Source organism: Myotis nattereri, assembly GCF_964212035.1.
Source record: "Myotis nattereri genome assembly, chromosome: 1".
NCBI classification, from domain to species: domain Eukaryota; kingdom Metazoa; phylum Chordata; class Mammalia; order Chiroptera; family Vespertilionidae; genus Myotis; species Myotis nattereri.
This window is the reverse complement of record NC_138075.1, coordinates 97,352,844-97,370,791: the sequence shown is the minus strand read 5'-3', so window position 1 is coordinate 97,370,791 and position 17,948 is coordinate 97,352,844.

Here is a 17,948-nt window from a genome sequence, read left to right as displayed (position 1 = left end):
AAGTGATGTGCTTTCCTTTTACCAAATCCCTATCATGGTCCACTTGCTTGACTTGGGATTTTCAACCCAGCACCCAACATTCATATGTAGTTTAGTAGGTATATAGGTTTTTGTGAATGTATTTTATAAATGCTTGTTCTACCTTTCCCACTAGATGGTAAACAACTTAAAGGGGGCAGGAGGTGTGTGTCTTTATTTATTTTGTATCTCCTCACAGTATCCAATTCAGAACTCTGTGTAGAATAAGTATTTGAGAAAGGCTATTTAACTAGGTTATTTTATAGAATGTGGGAAAACCTAAACAGAGGTAAGAATGTGCCTTACATATGCCATAGAACAGAACAAAGACGTTACCTCTTTACAGATTGAGCTCTGGATGAATAAACATCCATCCAAAAGCTAACCTTGTTTTAAGTTTCTTTCTCTTTTTTTTTTTTTTTGACTTTTTGGCTTTTTTTGAGAGCATAAAGTATACAGATGTTTCTTTATTTACTATGGAGTCACATCCTGATAAACCCATTGTAAGTTGAAAATACCATAAGTCAAAAATGCATTTAATACACCTAACCTACCAAACATCATCGCTTATCCTAGCCTACTTTAAACTTGCTCAGAACATTCATATTTGCCTACAGTTGTGCAAAATCAACGAACACAAAGACTGTTTTATAATAAAGTGTTGAATCTCTCATGTACTTTATTATACATATTGCTTTCTCATTGTTGTAAAGTTCAAAAATTATAAGTCGAACCATTGCAAGTCGGGGACCATCTGTACACAGAACAAGTAAATGGCCTCCGGGCTGCACCAGTGAAGGTTACCCAGAACATCAGTAAAAAACTAAGACTTGAACCATTGTGTTCTGAGTAGCTCCAGGATGCAAGATGAGCAGGTAAAAAAACGTGTCATTGGATGATACAACCAGTTCTTATCTCTAAACACTAATCCCAGCTTGAGAACTAAACTGACAACCATTGAAACTTAAGTTCTCATTTCCACAGAGCAACCCTTACAAGCTGCATTTTCTCCTAAATAGGACTGAGGCTTGAGGCTGGATCGGTCCAGTGCCACATACCCAAACTCCCCCACCACCCCCATGAATTGCATACCATCAAGAGATAAATGAAAACAGAAGTCTGTATTTTAAACGTTATTACATAAATCTGAGCTTAAAATATGCAATTTGTTCCGCCAGCTCTGTTTCCACACTGAGATGTCTTGTGCTCCTTTCCAACATGAATATTATTATCCTATTGTGCCACATCGCAAATCCAGAAATATCAGAAGCTCATCACTTAAGTTTTTAACTTAACTATCATTTACTCAGTTTTCTGTGTGGGATACAGACAACATCACATGGCCATGAAGGATTAGTCACTAGATTAAATATAATATGTAGTAAATTAACACCCAATACTTTTAGCAATAGGAACAGGAAATTCATTTTAATCTCTCTCATTTTGGCCAGCAGCTGCTTCCTAATTGTCCTCTATATTTTTTAAAGTGGTCAACAAGGATCAGTTTTTTGTTTTGTTTTTATTGATGTTAGAGAGGAAGAGAAAGAGAAACATCGATGTGAGGGAGAAATATTGATCGATTGCCTCCAGCGACACCCTGACCAGGGACAGAACCCATAACCTAGGTATGTGCCCTGACCAGGATTCAAACCCGCCATCTTTTGGTGCATGCGGAAACTCTCTAACCACTTAGGAACACTGGCCCGGGCAAAGGCCAGTTTTGAATAACCCACGGCAAGTCAGTGACAGTCTAGAACTTGAACTTGGATTATTCTAAATATCCCTCTGCCGCTACTCCACAAGAGGACAATAAATCAGGCAAACAGCAGACACCTTGACGCTCCCTTAGTCCTGTGCCAATAAGACAGCAAAGGTCGAGCGTTTATTCTTATTTCCCAACCAATTTTTTTGTAATTTTATTCCAGCCTATCTGTTAATAAACAACCGATTTTAGAACATTGCATGATCTTGGCGTGAACACTGTGGAGGGCTAAAGAATTGCTTATGGTTTGATAATAGTTTTTATGGCATGTTTGGGCACACCACATAATTTACTTCATAAACATCCCAATGTGAACTTAATTAGGTTCTGGTGAGAAGTAGCAACACTCAAGAAATAGATTATGAAGGAAACTGCAACCAACTTGGTTCTTGGCTCCTGCAATTTAAGGTTTAGATTACTAGAAATACACTCAGTTGCACATACTGTCAAATACTGTATTTCAGTGTTTGTTCATAAAATGTAATTTGAAATGCATGTAGGATGATACAGCCTTTTTGTAAAAGGAAGTTATTATCTGTGATAAAAGCAGTTGTTGACATTAGAAATGCAGATGCAATGATCCAGAAGGGAAATTTAATAAAAAGAAAACAAATGTAGCAGGAAAATGGGGGTTAACAATATGGGAAAGCGAAGCCAGATGTGGCTACAAATGTCTGCCTACAGGCAAAACCTGGATTTCTGGTTTTCAGATGGGCCATCCATGGCTACTGGTGCAAAATATGGTTTTCAATTTAGAAAACGAAAATGGATTATTCCATTCAGGGGGCTTGCTATGCAGGACCCCTGTATGAATGTGTGTTTGTTCATTCCTAAGGACTGTTCCTTTGGTGTCTAAGGTGTATTGCCTGTTGGTTTACACATTGCCAGCCTTTCATACCCATCACTTCCTCGTCAGATGTCCTCCAGCAGGCCCCACAGTAGTCTAATGAACTGGCTTTAATTATATTCCCAGTAGAGCTGCAAAGATAAGAGACCACAGTGCAGGAACTACACTTCAACGTGTTTTACTAGGCTCAGATAATCTGTTAAGTGTTTGATTCTTTAAACGAAATCCACTAAAAAGGTCTCTCCTCTCCACATCCATGCAGTTTTCATCCTGGAAATTATTATCATGGATCACCACCAGTATCATCTGAGACTTATAGTATATCTTCCTGATGCTCACCAAAGCAAGTTACTATGGGGTACTCAGCTGCTGGTCTTGGTGCTGTTTGGGGATAATGTTTTTAGTATTCCCTCTAAGACAAATGTGTTTTTCAGCTTGTGTTTTACCCCAGGCTGTCTATGGAAGTTATCTTTTCTTAATGTCCAAAATAATTCCATGCCTATGCAAATAACAGAAAATTCAAGGGTTCAGTTTTTGGGTTAGGGATTCATTCTAAAACCCAGGGAGGATATATTAGAAGCATCAAAGGAAAGTCAAGTTTTCTGAGATATTTTTAGTACAAGTGCAACCCTTTCAAGACGGAAACTTTTGATAGTTTTCCAACCTTAAGCATAATTTAGCAAACCATGCAACAATAATGTCCATTCAGGTTTGTAAATTCCTATCACTCAAGACAACCCGTAATCTTGAGTATCACAGAATCCTGTCTTTTCCTTCTTCTCTTCCTAAGTAAATTGCTGGGAGACTCAAATTATAATGGAACTAATGAGCATGAAACCTGTGGGTGGTGTGGAAATACTTGGTCTTGTCTCAAACCCACAAAAATTCCAGAAGGAAGGCAGCACCCAAGGGTGTGCACAGGATGTTGTAGAAAATGGACTGACCTTGAGATCCAGAATGGCTTGTTAAATTTCCTAGATATGTGTGTCCAATAACACAGAAATGTTTCTAATAACATGTTTCTCACGACAGTCGAACATTTCTTCAAGTTTTACCATGAATATTTTTGAAAACAACAATAGTCACATTAATAGAAATGACACATGGAAAGATCAACCTCGGTTGTTTTTTAAGAATATCCAGGTTAGACAGTTTAAGAAAGTTTAGACCCTTAAACAAAGTTTCTATTCAATATTAGGCAGAACCCAATTATTAATTGAGACCCACGCCCTGTGGGGGTCCTATGTTGAAACCCTCAGTCCTAGGAGAATCCAGAGCTAGATTTTGTGGCCTGTTACTGCCTCCCAGCCCTCCCTCTGCTGATGAGGTTGGCAGCCCCACAAGAGCAAGCATGCATGGGGCCAGCTGGCAAAATGTGGGCCAAATAGTAACCTTAAAGTAGGTACTTTCAGAATCTGAGTATGAACACATAATCATTCTTTTAAAGGGTTTCAAACAAGTATTTAAGAAGATTTGGAAGAAGCAGATCTTAATGTCAATTTCAAAGATGTTCAATAGGGTTATATGTGATGATGTACTAGTTGTGATAAAAAACAAGATGATTGGATAGATAGATGATCTAGATAGATAGATAGATAGATAGATAGATAGATAGATAGATGATAGAGATTTTCTTATTACACCAGGAATACATGAATATAATATACAATTTTAGAAAAAACATATACAAAAAGGAAAAAAAATTATTGTCATCCTTAATCCTAACACAACAGAGGTAACCAATGTTAGAATTTTGGTGTATTTTGTTTATTCCTTTATTTTTATTATTCCTTTATTTATTTAGCATCTATTATGGGCCAGAGACTGTGGATGTTCTTTCTGTCATTTCTTTGTTTATACATAAATATGCATATTTTTTAAATATGAAATTATTAAAAAAATAAATAAAATAAAATATGAAATTATTTTACACATAGAATTTTAGTCTGAGTTTTACTAATAAGAATGTTTTTATCATCTATTTTACACCATTTTAATAGTTATATACTATTCCATTATATGTATGGATGTAACAAAACTTATTTTTTAAAAAAATCATTATCAAGCATATGCCTTTCATGTAATTATAAAAATACTGTGCTACATGGAAATTTTTACACACATTTATGATGGTTTTTACAATTATACGTTCTTTTTTTTAAAAATATATTTTTATTGATGTTTTACAGAGAGGAAGGGAGAGAGATAGAGAGCTAGAAACATCGATGAGAGAGAAACATCGATCAGCTGCCTTCTGCACATCTCCCACTGGGGATATGCCCGCAACCCAGGCACATGCCCTTGACCGGAATCGAACCTGGGACCCTTCAGTCCGCAGGCCGACGCTCTATCCACTGAGCCAAACCGGTTTCGGCTACAATTATACGTTCTTATACGTAAACCTATTACATCTAAGAACAAATTTATCTCAGAACTTTTCAAACATTGCCAAATTAGCCACCACTTATATTTTACATCCCACCAACAATTTGTGATTTCTCATACGCTTTCAAGATTTATAGTTTTTAAAATTTTGTCAGTTTCTAGGTATACATGGCACATTGTTTTGAGTTACAGTGTTGTTGTTTTTTAAACATATTTTTTTATTTTTAATCCTCACCTGAGGGTATTTGTTTTTATTGACTTTAGAGAAAGAGGAAGGACGAGAGAGAATGATTTATGTGAGAAACATTAATCGATTGCCTCCCGTACACCTTCTGGCCTGGGATTGAACCCACAACCTAGGTGTGTATCCTGTCCAGGAATCAAATCCACAACCTTTTGGTGTACAGATGGACAACACTCCAATTGGCTGAGCCACCGGTGGGGGCTCACAGTGCTTTAATTATTAGGAAAACTGACCTTTTTCTCATTTGGCTAGATTGTTGCTTCAATCAACAGTAAAAGATACTTATTGAGTGCCTACTGTGTTACAGACCATTACAGACCAGTTTTAGGCACTGTGAAAGATAACTGATTTGCGGATCGTGCAAAGAATAATAAAATACCAGGAAATACAACATGAAAAAAAAGCAAGGCTTACAAGGGACAGGCACTTCAAGAACTTTGACATGGAAAATAAGTGAGACTGGATGCATTTTTTTCTTCATTTTTTTAACTTTCTGTTCTGTGTATATACTATATGTCAAAAAATACATATAGCATACATGTGCATTTTAAAGACTTAAAATATTAAAATGAATTAGACAAATGCCTATGTATTCATTATCCAGCTTAAGAAACAAATGTGGCTATTACCTGAAGCCCCACGAAGGCCTCAACCCAGACACATTCCCCATCTTCCTTCTAAAAGGAAGTTTAGTTTTATGTAAATCACTCAATTTTCTTTATAAATTTTACCAGATAATAAAGATATTCCTGAATAACATCCTGTTGAGTTTTGCCTGTTTTGAATCACATATAACTTCCTACCACAATTTAATTTTTTGTTTGTTTTGTTCTATTTTGGTTTTGCATACACTGTATTTTACTTGATCTATGTTGATTATAGGTTCTTTATTTCCACTGATATAAAGTCTTCCATTACTTACTATCCCCCACTATACTTACCCATCATGTTGTCAGTGGACATTTAGATTTAAGTTGTTTTCTTTTTACAGTTATCACAATGTTGCTATGAATAATTCTATACATGTCTCCCAATCAAAAAGTGCAAAAGTTTCTTTAGGATATATATATATATCCTATCTAATAAAAGAGAAACATGGTAATTAGCCGTACATCCGCTACCCTTCCCATTGGCTAATCAGGGCGATATGCAAATTAACTGCCAGCCAAGATGGCAGCCGGCAGCCAGGCAGCTTAAAGTGAACATGAGGCTTGCTTGCTTCAGTGACAGAGGACTCCATCGTTCCCAGCCTGCCGCTGCAGGCCTCTGAGCTGCAACTCTAAGAACTATGTTACAAATATAGAAGCTAAACAAAACCCCAGAAACCTGCTTTAGTCCGTCAGGCTTCAGCCAGCAGGATCGCAACATTGTTTCAAATACAGAAGGTAAACAAAGGCCAGAAACCTGCTTTCAGCAGCGGAGGCCTAAGAGCTGGAGCCAAGCCTCAAAGCTAAAGCTGGCCCAGAATAAAAAAAAAAAAAGAAAAAAAGGAGCAGTTGGGAGCTTCCGTCACCTGCCAGCCTAAAAACAGCCCTCAGCCCCTCACCCAGATTGGCCAGGCACCCCAGTGGGGACCCCCACCCTGAAGGGTGTGTGACCAGCTGCAAACAGCCATCATCCCCTCACCCAGGCTGGCCAGGCACCCCAGTGGGGACCCCCACCCTGATCCAGGACACCCTTCAGGGCAAACCAGCTGGCCCCAACCCGTGCACCAGGCCTCTATCCTATATAGTAAAAGGGTAATATGCCTCCCAGCACCGGGAGCAGCAGAGCCGAGAGGCCTCCTGGCACTGGGATCAGTGTGACAGGGGGCAGCGCCCAAACCCCTGACCGCCCTGCGAATCTGTGTGTGACAGGGGGCGGGGCCACAACCTCCCTATCCACCCTGCTCTGTTCGTGACAGGGGAAGGCGTCCCAACCCCCTGATCAGCCCTGCTCTGTGCCTGATAGGGGGAGCTCCCCAATCCCCTGATCGCCCTGCGACTCTGTGTGTGACAAGGTGCGGCGCCCCAACCCCCTGATCGGCCCTGCTCTGTGTATGATGGGGTAGAGCCATAACCTCTCCATCGGCCCTGCCCTGAGTGTGAGAGTGGTGGCGCCCCAACCCCCTGATCGGCCCTGCTCTGTGGGTTATAGAAGGCGGAGCCCCAACCCCCACCCCACGGGCCCTGCTTTGTGTGTGATGGGGTAGAGCCATAACCTCCCCATCGGCCCTGCCCTGAGTGTGACAATGGCGGCGCCCCAACCCCCTGATCAGCCCTGCTCTGTGTGTGACAGGGGGCGGTGCCCCAACTCCCCTATCAGCCCTACTCTGTGAGTGACAGAGGGGAGCTCCCCAAGCCCCTGATGGACCCTGCTCTGTGCGTGACAGGGTACGGAGCCCTAACCCTCCTGATGGACCCTGCTCTGCGCGTGACAGGGGGCAGCGCCCCAACCCCCTGATTGGCCCTGCTCTGTGCGTGACAGGGGGTGGTGCCACAACCTCCCCATCGACCCTGCCTTGAGTGTGACATGGGGCGGTGCCCCAACCCTCCAATCGGCCCTACCCTGAGCGTGACTGAGGGTGGCATCGCAACCTCCCGATCCGCCCTGCTCTGTGCATGACAGGGGGCGGCGCCCCAACTCCCCAATCGGCCCTGTTCTGAGCCCGACCAGGGGCTGCACCTAGGGATTGGGCCTGCCCTCTGCCACCCGGGAGCAGGCCTAAGCCAGCAGGTCGTTATCTCCTGAGGGGTCCCAGACTGCGAGAGGGCACAGGCCAGGCTGAGGGACCCCTCCTCCCCCCCAAGTGCACAAATTTTTGCGCACCGGGCCTCTAGTATATATATATATATATTAACATGAAATTGTTCTTTTTGTTAAGTCAAAAGTAGTCCAATTACTGGTTTGTAGGATATGTGTGTGTTCAATCTAATTCAGCGGTTCTCAACCTGTGGGTCGCGACCCTTTGGGGATCGAATGACCCTTTCACAGGGGTCGCCTAAGACCATCGGAAAACACATATATAATTACATATTGTTTTTGTGATTAATCACTATGCTTTAATTATGTTCAATTTGTAACAATGAAAATACATCCTGTATATCAGATATTTACATTACGATTCATAACAGTAGCAAAATTACAGTTATGAAGTAGCAACAAAAATAATTTTATGGTTGGGAGTCACCACACCATGAGGAACTGTATTAAAGGGTCGTGGCATTAGGAAGGTTGAGAACCACTGATCTAATTCCTAATAAGATGTTTTCTAAAATGGTTTCACCAACTTGTATAGATACAACAGTATTTGAATGTTCCTTTTGTTCCACACTCATGCCAACACTTAGCATTGAAACAATTTAATTTTGGCCAATCTTGAAGGTTTATGCTGATACCTAATTGTGGCTTGTCTTGAGGAGTAATGAGATTGAGCGCTTCTCGTGTTTTTATTAGTCTTTCATGTCCTCTTCTATACCTTGCCTGTTCATATTTTCTGCTCTTTTTTAATTGGGGTATTTACCATTTCCTTATTAATTTATAAATGTTTGTACGGAACTTGAAAACACTAATCCTTTGTCAGTTACATGTTGAAATATCCCAGATAGTGACTTGCTTTTTCACTCCCTGGTGGGTGTCTTTTGAAGGACAGAGGCCTTATATTTATTGTGATTGGATTTATCAATCTTTTCCTCTATAGTCTGTACCCTTTGTGCTTGCTAAAGAAATCCTGTTCTATCATCAAACGATGCTCAAACCATTAAACAACTGGCCCGGGCAAGAATTGATATTTTTATGATAAATCTTTCCACCATGAATATGGTAATCTCTCTTTTCATTTAGTTTTCTTTATTATAATTGGGTACAATTGTATGTTTCCACATAAAGGCTCAGCACAGCGTTTGTTAGATGTGTGCTGGTAATCTTCCCTTGCCCTCAAATGCACCCTCAGCATTCCCATTATGCCCAGTGCTCAGGAGATGAACTTTGTCTGGTATTACTTCCTCTGGGCATTTCACCCTGCCCACATCTTTCCAGTCATTAAACTGCATTGAGGATGCCAATTGTTTCTTGTAGAGACCCCAACTGACACAATGGTGCGTGTGTGTGTGTGTGATTTCTCATAATTTGTAGATTCTTTTGATTTCTACATGGAAAACCATATCACCTGCAAAACCATACCACCTGCAAATAGTAATATTTGGGGGTTTTCCTTTCTGATCCTTACACTTTCTCTGCTTGTCTTACTACATTGACTTGTCCTCCAGAGCAAAGTTGATTAGCAGTGGTACACTGGCCACCTTTTCATCCCTAACTATGAAGGAATGGCTTTTCATAATTTCCCACTAATAAGATGTTTGTTATAAATAAATAAAGTTCCATCCTAAACCTAGCTTGCTGAGGTGTTATAAATGGTTGATGAATGTCATCAAATCTTTATCTGAATCTATTGTGGTTTTTCCTTTAAACTATAATTATGATGACTTACATAACACATTTTATAATGTAAGGTCAATTATTCCAGAAATAAATGCTATTTAATCATTGTTGCTTCCAGTTTGCTGATACTTTATTCAAAATTCCTGCCTCTAAGGTTGATGAGCCAGTTTGGTCTGTAACTTTCCTTTCTACTAAAAGTCCTTGTCTGCTTTTGTAATCAAGATTGTATTAGTCTTGCCCTAACCGGTTTGGCTCAGTGGATAGAGCATCGGCCTGTGGACTGAAGGGTCCCAAGTTCGATTCCGGTCAAGGGCATGTACCTTGGTTGCGGGCACATCCTCAGTGGGGGGGGGGGGGGGGGTGCAGGAGGCAGCTGATCGATGTTTCTCTCTCATCGATGTTTTTAACTCTCTATCCCTCTCCTTTTCTCTCTGTAAAAATTCAATAAAATATATTAAATAAAAAGGTTGTATTAGTCTTATAATATGGTGGGAAGTGTTCCCTCTTACTCTTTAAAAGAGTTTATGTAAGCTTGAAACTATCTGTTCTTTAAATATATAGTTGAAACTACTTGTAAAAATATCTTGGACTAGTGTTTAGTTTGTGGAATGATTTTTAGCTCGCGACTCAAATTCTTTTAAAATTATAGGATCCTTCGGGTGTTCATTACTTTTTAAGTCAGCTCAAATAATTTATAGTTTTCTAGGAATTTTTCATTTTCACCTAAGTTTTCCAGTATTTGACATTAACTTGATCAGAATATTCGCTTAAAATTTATCTCTGCTGAATCTGTACTTATGAACTTTATTCATCCTGATAGTATTTCTGACTTCTCTTTTTTTCTTGATTTGTCTTGATAGAAGTTTGTCATTTTAAGCAATTTTGGCTTTGATAATTTTGTTTTGCTTTCTATTTCATGTATTTCTGCTCTTAATTTTTCTTTCTTTTTACTATTTTGGGACTTACTGAGTCATTTCTTTTTTTCTATCTTCTTAAGATGGACACATAGCTAATTTCTTGTCAGCCTTTCTTCTTTCCTAATATAAATGTTTCAGACCATAAATTTCACTTTAAGATACTACCTTAGGTATGTCTTCCTAGTTTTAATATATAGTGTAACTGTGTGTGGCATCATTCAGCTTTTAACTATTTTTAATTTATATAATGATTTCTTCTTTGAACCATATGTCCTTTTCTTTCAACTTCCAACTATATGAGGTTTACTATAAGCTTATATTTTTGCTATGAATTTCTAATTTGTTTGTATTGTGGGCAGAGACTTTGAAATTTCTAAGCTGGTTTTATGACCTTCTTAAGTTATCAATTTTTTAATTAGCCCATGTATGCTTAAAAAGAATGTGGCCCTAGCCAGTTTCGCTCAGTGGATAGAGCGTAAGCCTGCAAACTGAAAGGTCCCAGGTTCGATTCCAGGCAAGAGCACATGCCCAGGTTGCTGGCTCGATCACCAGTGGGGGTCGTGCAGGAGGCAGCCAATCAATGATTCTCTCTCATCATTGATGTTTCTATCTCTTTCTCCCTCTCCACTCCTCTCTGAAATCAATAAAAAATAATAATAATGTGCATTTTCCAGTACTGGGGTTAGATATTTTATTCATTCTTTTTCTTGTTTTTTGACATAGGCAGCAAGGTCTTTGGTTGATTATCTCCCACCCACCCACCCTCCGCTGCCTTCCCTCCAAGATTCCACACTGTTCCATGCTTCCATGTCTCTGGATCCACTCCTTTCATCAGTTTATTTTGTTAATTAGATTCTACATATGAGTGAGATTATGTGATACTTGTCTTTCTCTGGCTAGCTTATTTCACTTAGCATAATGCTCTCCAGGTCCTTCCATGTTGTCTCAAAGGGTAAGAGATTCTTCTTTTTCACTGTTGCATAGTATTCCATGGTATAAATGAACCACAGCTTTTTTATCCACTCATCTACTGATGGGCACTTGGGCTGTTTCTAGATCTTACCTATTGTAAATTGTGCTGCTATGAAATTGTGCTGTGATGCATATATTCTTCCTGATTGGTGTTTCAGGGTTCTTAGGATATATTCCTAGAAATGGGATGACTGGGTCAAATGGCAATTCCATATTTAATTTTTTGAGGAAACTTCATACTGTTTTCCATAATGGCTGCACCAGTCTGCATTCCCGCCAGCAGTGTACTAGGGTTTCTTTTTCTCCACATCCTCTCCAGCACTTGTCATTTGTTGATTTATTGATGGTAGCCATTCTGACAGGTGTGAGGAGATACCTTGTTGTTTTAATTTGCATCTCTCTGATGATCAGTAACTTCAAGCATTTTTTCATATGTCTCTTGGACTTCTGTATGTCCACTTTGGAGAAGAGTCTTTTTAGGTCCTTTGCCCATTTTTTAATTGGATTGTTTGTCTTCCTTTTGTTAAGTTGTATGAGTTCCTTGTATATTTTGGATATTAACCCTTTATCAGATGCATCATGGCCAAATATGTTCCCCCATACATTAGGCTCCCTTTTTGTTTTGTTGATGGTTTCTTTTGCTGTGCAGAAGCTTTTTATTTTTATGTAGTCCCATTTGTTTATTTTCTCCTAGATGTATTGGTAAATATATTGCTACAAGAAATGTCTAAGAGTTTTCTTTTTTGTAGTGTCTTTATCTGGTTTTAGAATTAGGATAATGATGGCTTCATAAAAAGAGCTTGGAAGTGTTCCTTCCTCTTGGATTTTTTGGACTAGTTTGAGGAGTATAGGTGTTAGTTTTTCTTAGAATGTTTGGTAAAATTCTCCTATAAATCCATCTGGTCAAGGACTTTTGTTAGCTGGAAGTTTTTTAATTACTTCTTCAATTTCATCAGTTGTTACTGACCTACTGAGGTTTTCTTATTCTTCCTAATTGAGTTTTGGAAGATTATACTTTTCTAGGACTATGTCCATTTTGTCCAGGTTATCCAGCTTGTGGGCATATAGTTGTTCATAGTACTTGCTTACAATCCTTTGTACTTCTGTGGTGTCTTGTTATATTGCCTCTTTCGTTTCTAATTTTATTTATTTGGGTCCTCTCTCTTTGTTTCTTAAAGAGTCTGGCTAGGAGTTCATCAATCTTGTTTATCTTTTCAAAGAACCAGCGCTTGGATTTATTGATCTTTTTTAATGTTTTTTCACTCTCTATGTCATTTATTTCCACTCTGATCTTTATTATTACTTTCCCTCTACTTCTTCGGGGTTTTCTTGCTGTTCTCTTTCTAATACATTTAATTGTGGGGTTAGTTAGATATTTTATTAGTCCTTTTTCTTGTTTTTTTAGATAAGCCAGTAGTTCTATGAACTTCTCTCTCAGGACTGCTTTTCCCATGTCCCATAGGTTTGGGGCGGCTGTGTGTTCATTTTCATTTGTTTCCAGGAAGTTTTTAATTTCTTTCTTGATCTCATTGGTAACCCATTCATTGTTTAATAACATGCTATTTAGCCTCCATGTATTTGACTGATTTTGAGTGTTTTTATTTCAATTGATTTCTAGTTTCATGACATTGTGACCTGAGATGCTTGGTATTATGTATTCTTGAATTTGTATTAACTTGTTTTATGCCCTACCAAGTGGTCTATCTTGGACAATTTTCCTTGTGTGCTTGAGAAGAATGTATATTCTGTTGCTTTGGAGTGAAATGTTCTGTAAATATCAGTTAGATCCATCTGATCTAGTGTGTCATTCAAGGCCCCTGTTTTCCAGTTAATTTTTGGAAGGTCTATCCAGTGATGTCAGAGGGCTGTTAAAGTCCACTACTATGACTGTATTGCTGTCAATCTCTCCCTTAAAGTCCATCAAGAAAGTTTTTTATGTACATGGGTGCCTCTATATTGGGTGCATATATGTTTACAAGGGTTATATTTTCTTGTTTAATCATTCTCTTTAGTATTATGAAATGGCCTTCTTTGTCTCTTCTTATGGCCTTCATTTTGAAGTCTATTTTGTCTGATATGAGTATTGTTACCCCAGCTTTTTTCCCCTTCCCATTTGTATGAAATATATTTTTCCATCCCTTCACTCTCAGTCTGTGTGTATCTTTTGTTCTGAGGTGGGTCTCTTGTAGACAGCATATATATGGTTCATGTTTTCTTATCCATTTAGTCACCTTCTATCTTTTGACTGAAGCACTTAATCCATTTACATTTAAGGTTATTATTGATAGGTATTTATTTATTGACATTTTTTTTTCTTTGTGTCTATGATCCTCTTTTTCTCCTTCTTAAAGTAGTATCTTTAACATTTCTTACATTGCTGGTTTGACGGTAATTTACTCCTATAACCTTTTTTTGTCTGGAAAGCTTTTTATGTCACCTTCAATTTTAAATGATAGCCTCACTGGATACAGTTGTCTTGGATTTAGGCTCTTGGTTTTCATTATTTTGAGTACTTCATGCCACTCCCTTGTGGCCTGAAGTGTTTCTATTGAGAAGTCAGTTAATATTTTAATGGGAACTCCTTAGTAGGCAATTTTCTCTCTTTTTGCTGCCTTTAAGATCTTTCTTTAACATTTGCCATTTTAATTATGCTATGTCTAGATGTGAGTCTTTTTGAGTTCCTCTTGATTGGGACTCTCTGTGCCTCCTGAACTTGTGACATTTTCCTTCACAAGGTTGGGAAAGTTTTTTGTCATTATTTCTTTAAATGGGTTCTTTGTTCCTTGTTCTCCCTATCCCTTCAAGTATTCCTATGATGCGAGTGTTGTTGTTCTAGAGCTCCCTGAATCTATTATCCTGATTTTTTAATTTTTTTTCCATTTGCTGCTCTAAATGGGTATTTATTTCTACCTTGTCTTCCAAATCGATGATTTGATCCCTGTTTCATCCAGTCTACTTTTAATACCTTCCAGTGTATTCTTAATGTCAGATATATCATTCTTCATTTCTGTCTGGTTCTTATTCATGACCTCTATTTCCCTTTTCATGATGTTCTAATTTGCACTAAGTTCCTTTAGCATCTTTATAACCATTGCTTTGAATTCTATGTCTGATAGGTTGTTTGCCTCTATTTCATTTATTTCTTTTTTCTGGAGATTCCTTCTTTTCTCTTATTTGGGGGTTGCTTCTTTGTCTCTCCATTTTAGCTGTTTCTTTGTATTTGCTTCTACATATTAGATAGAATTGTTGTGCCTCCCAGTCTTTGTGGGCTGGCCTAATATAGAAAGTGCCTTGAGGGGTCCAGTGGTGCAATCTCTGTTCACCTAAGCTGGATGTTCTAGGAGTGCCCCTTGGGTGTATTTTCTGGGCTCTCCTGTTTTAATCATGACTTGATTTTTGATGTCCTGTTTGTGGGAAAAATACCCCCTCTGACTTGCTGCCAGTGAGGTTGGGGCTCACTGGAGTTTGCTCTGATGTTGTTGAATCTGGTCCCTTGGTGTAACTATCCTGGGTCTCCTGAAAGCTGCTCTAGTGCAGGTGAATGTGAGTCACTGTCCCTTTCTGGCCCAGGCAACCTTTTTGATGTCCAAGAGGTTGAAGCCCCTAGAAGTCCAGAGGTCAGGGACTCCTTAGCCCAAAGACTGGGTCTGCCTTGAATCTCATGCCTTGATTGTCTCTCTTTTGAGTTGTTCTCCCTTCCCCCTTGATCTGGTCTCACAAGTGTCAGCTGCAGGCACTCGGGTTCAGTGGGGCATGCACAGAATCCCCCTGGCATGAGATTCCCTGTGAGGTCCCAGAGCCTGGGCAGGGTCACACTTGAGGTTCCTTTCACTTGCAGTTCACTGTGTGGGTCTGGGGTGGTGTCCAAGGTTAGTCTGGGTGGTGTGAGGCTGAGCTCCTAGCTGGTGCTGCTCCCCACTTCAAGATAGTGTGGTTTTCTGCACCAGAGCTCCGCCTGCTTGGGGAGCGCTGGTAGCAGGGGCTCTTTGTCCAGGAGAGCCTGATCCGCCAGCCCCCAAGACTCCTGCCAGATCTAACTGTCCCTCACTCACACACACACACTTCCCTCTCCCTCCCTTACTCACTCACACACTCTCCCACATTCCTGTCCTGCCAGCCACCATGTTCTCTAATAAATTGTTTTTGTCCTTAAGTGTAGCTTGTCTTGATATGATCATATCCACCTAATCATTGAGAACTTCAGTCCACTGAGCTGGTTAAGTAGTAGAATGAGCTCAAATTATCAAGTAGATATATTCCATAGCTTGATCACAGCTTATCTACAACCTTGAAGGGTGAAATACCACTTTTTCAGCTTTCCCCTTATCTCTGTACTCTGAAAATTGCTTTTATTTTTTAATTCTCTCTCCATTACTAAGTGCCTCTTAGACTAAGTTGTTCAGGCACAGGCTAATAATTGGCCAGCTTGAGACACAAAATAAACTTTTCAGACGGAAATGTAGTTCTCTCATCTTAGTTAAAACACTTACCAAAAAATCTTTTCACTCAGCATATTTTCAGGCCAATTAAAGAAACAGAAATTTAAAAATTTCTCCAAAATGTCAACAGGACAGATGATATGAGGTTGTTTTTTTCCATTCCATAATCTTTTTTTATTATTATTAAACTTATTGGGATGACACTGGTTAATAAATTATACAGGTTTCAGGTGCACAGTTCTACAACACATCATCTGTATACTGTATTGTGTGTTCACCATCCCAAGTCAAGTTTCCATTCCATAATCTTAAAAATCACATCAACCTGACTGACCTTCAGGGGAAAACTTGTTTCAGCAAACATATGAGCCCACTGTAAACTCTCCTCAAGGTGTGTATTCTGAGGCTCTCGGTCCTCTGGGAAGAAACTAGAAGACAAAAAGGCAACTGATCTCTGAACAGAAACTAACTTCCTGGCCATGTGTGGAACAACAGAAATATGGCCTTTCAAGATTGATCTGAGGATTACTACTAGCTTGTGTGGCTCTCTCAGGAGAGAGTGAACTTATCCTGTCAGGCCAGTAGCTGACTCAGACCAGCCTGTGTGGCAACACCTGAGGCCTCAGCACAATCTGGTTCTTCCCCAGTCTCTCTGGGCTCCAGTTCTCCAGCTTCCATCTGAACCTCCAATTTCAAAGAGAACCCTTCCGAGACATAGTTTTCCAAAGAGGAATCCTCTTGCCCTGGCTGGGTGGCTTAGTTTGTGGGAACATCATCCCATACACCAAAATACATGATTGGATTCACAGTCAGTGATCTCTCCCTTCTCTCTCTCTCTCTGTAAAATGAATAAAACATATCCTTGGGTAAGAATTTTTTTTTAAAAAAAGAGGAAAAATACTCTTAAAATTTAGCCAAGCCAATGTCATTGTCTGAGGATCACAGGATCACAGTGAGAAACCTTGACTGTAATTATCGTTACTCAAAACAGGAAAAAATAAAATGGATTTGTTGGTTAGTAAAGCTTTGTCTGCACTTTTTACCGCTTCTTGCCTTTCCCCCTGTTTTCCTAAAGCCCAAAAGAATCTAGAAAGAAATTCAGCCATAGCCAGTTTTGCTCAGTGGATGGAGCATCATACTGCCGACTGAAGGCTGGTGTGTTTGATTCCCAGTCAAGGGCAAGTACCTCAGATGCAGCCTGGATCCCTGGTATGTGCAGAAGGCAACCAATCAATGTGTCGCTTTCACATTGATGTTTCTCTGTCTCTGTCCTTCACTCTCTCTAAAAATTAATGGGAAAAATATCCTCGAGTGAGGATTGACCCCAAAAAAATAAATTCAGGGGCTTATAGGAGAAAATACATGCTGTCCAAGACCTCGCAGGCAGCCAGCAGTCACTGCCCATGACTGCACGTGAGGGGAGCCAGCAGCTGCCACCCACAACTGCACGGGGAACCAGCAGCCACACCGCAACCCCCAGGGAGCAGCCAGCGACTGCGTGGAGAGCAGCTACTACCCATGACTGTCCGAGGAGCAGCCGCTGCCCTGTGACCACAAGAGGAGCTGCCGCCACCCACAACCACATGACCTGCCACCATTCCCTCCACTTAAGCCTCAGGCCCTGTGTAATTCAACACCTAGATCCTTCAGTGAGAGCAAAAATGGAGAGACAGAAGAACAACCCTCAAAGGAAAGAAAAGGAGGAATTGTCAGAAAAGGAACTAAATGAAATGGAGGCATACAATGTGTCAGAAAAAGAATTCAGAATAAGGGTCAAACCGTTCATAAATGGGATGATGAGAAAATCAACAACTTACGTAAGAACCAAGAGAAATAAAGAGTGATATAGCTACAATAAAAAACACTTGGAAGCTTTCAACAGTAAACTAGGAGAAGCAGAAGACCGAATTAGCAAATTAGAAGTTAGGGAAGCAAAACACACCCA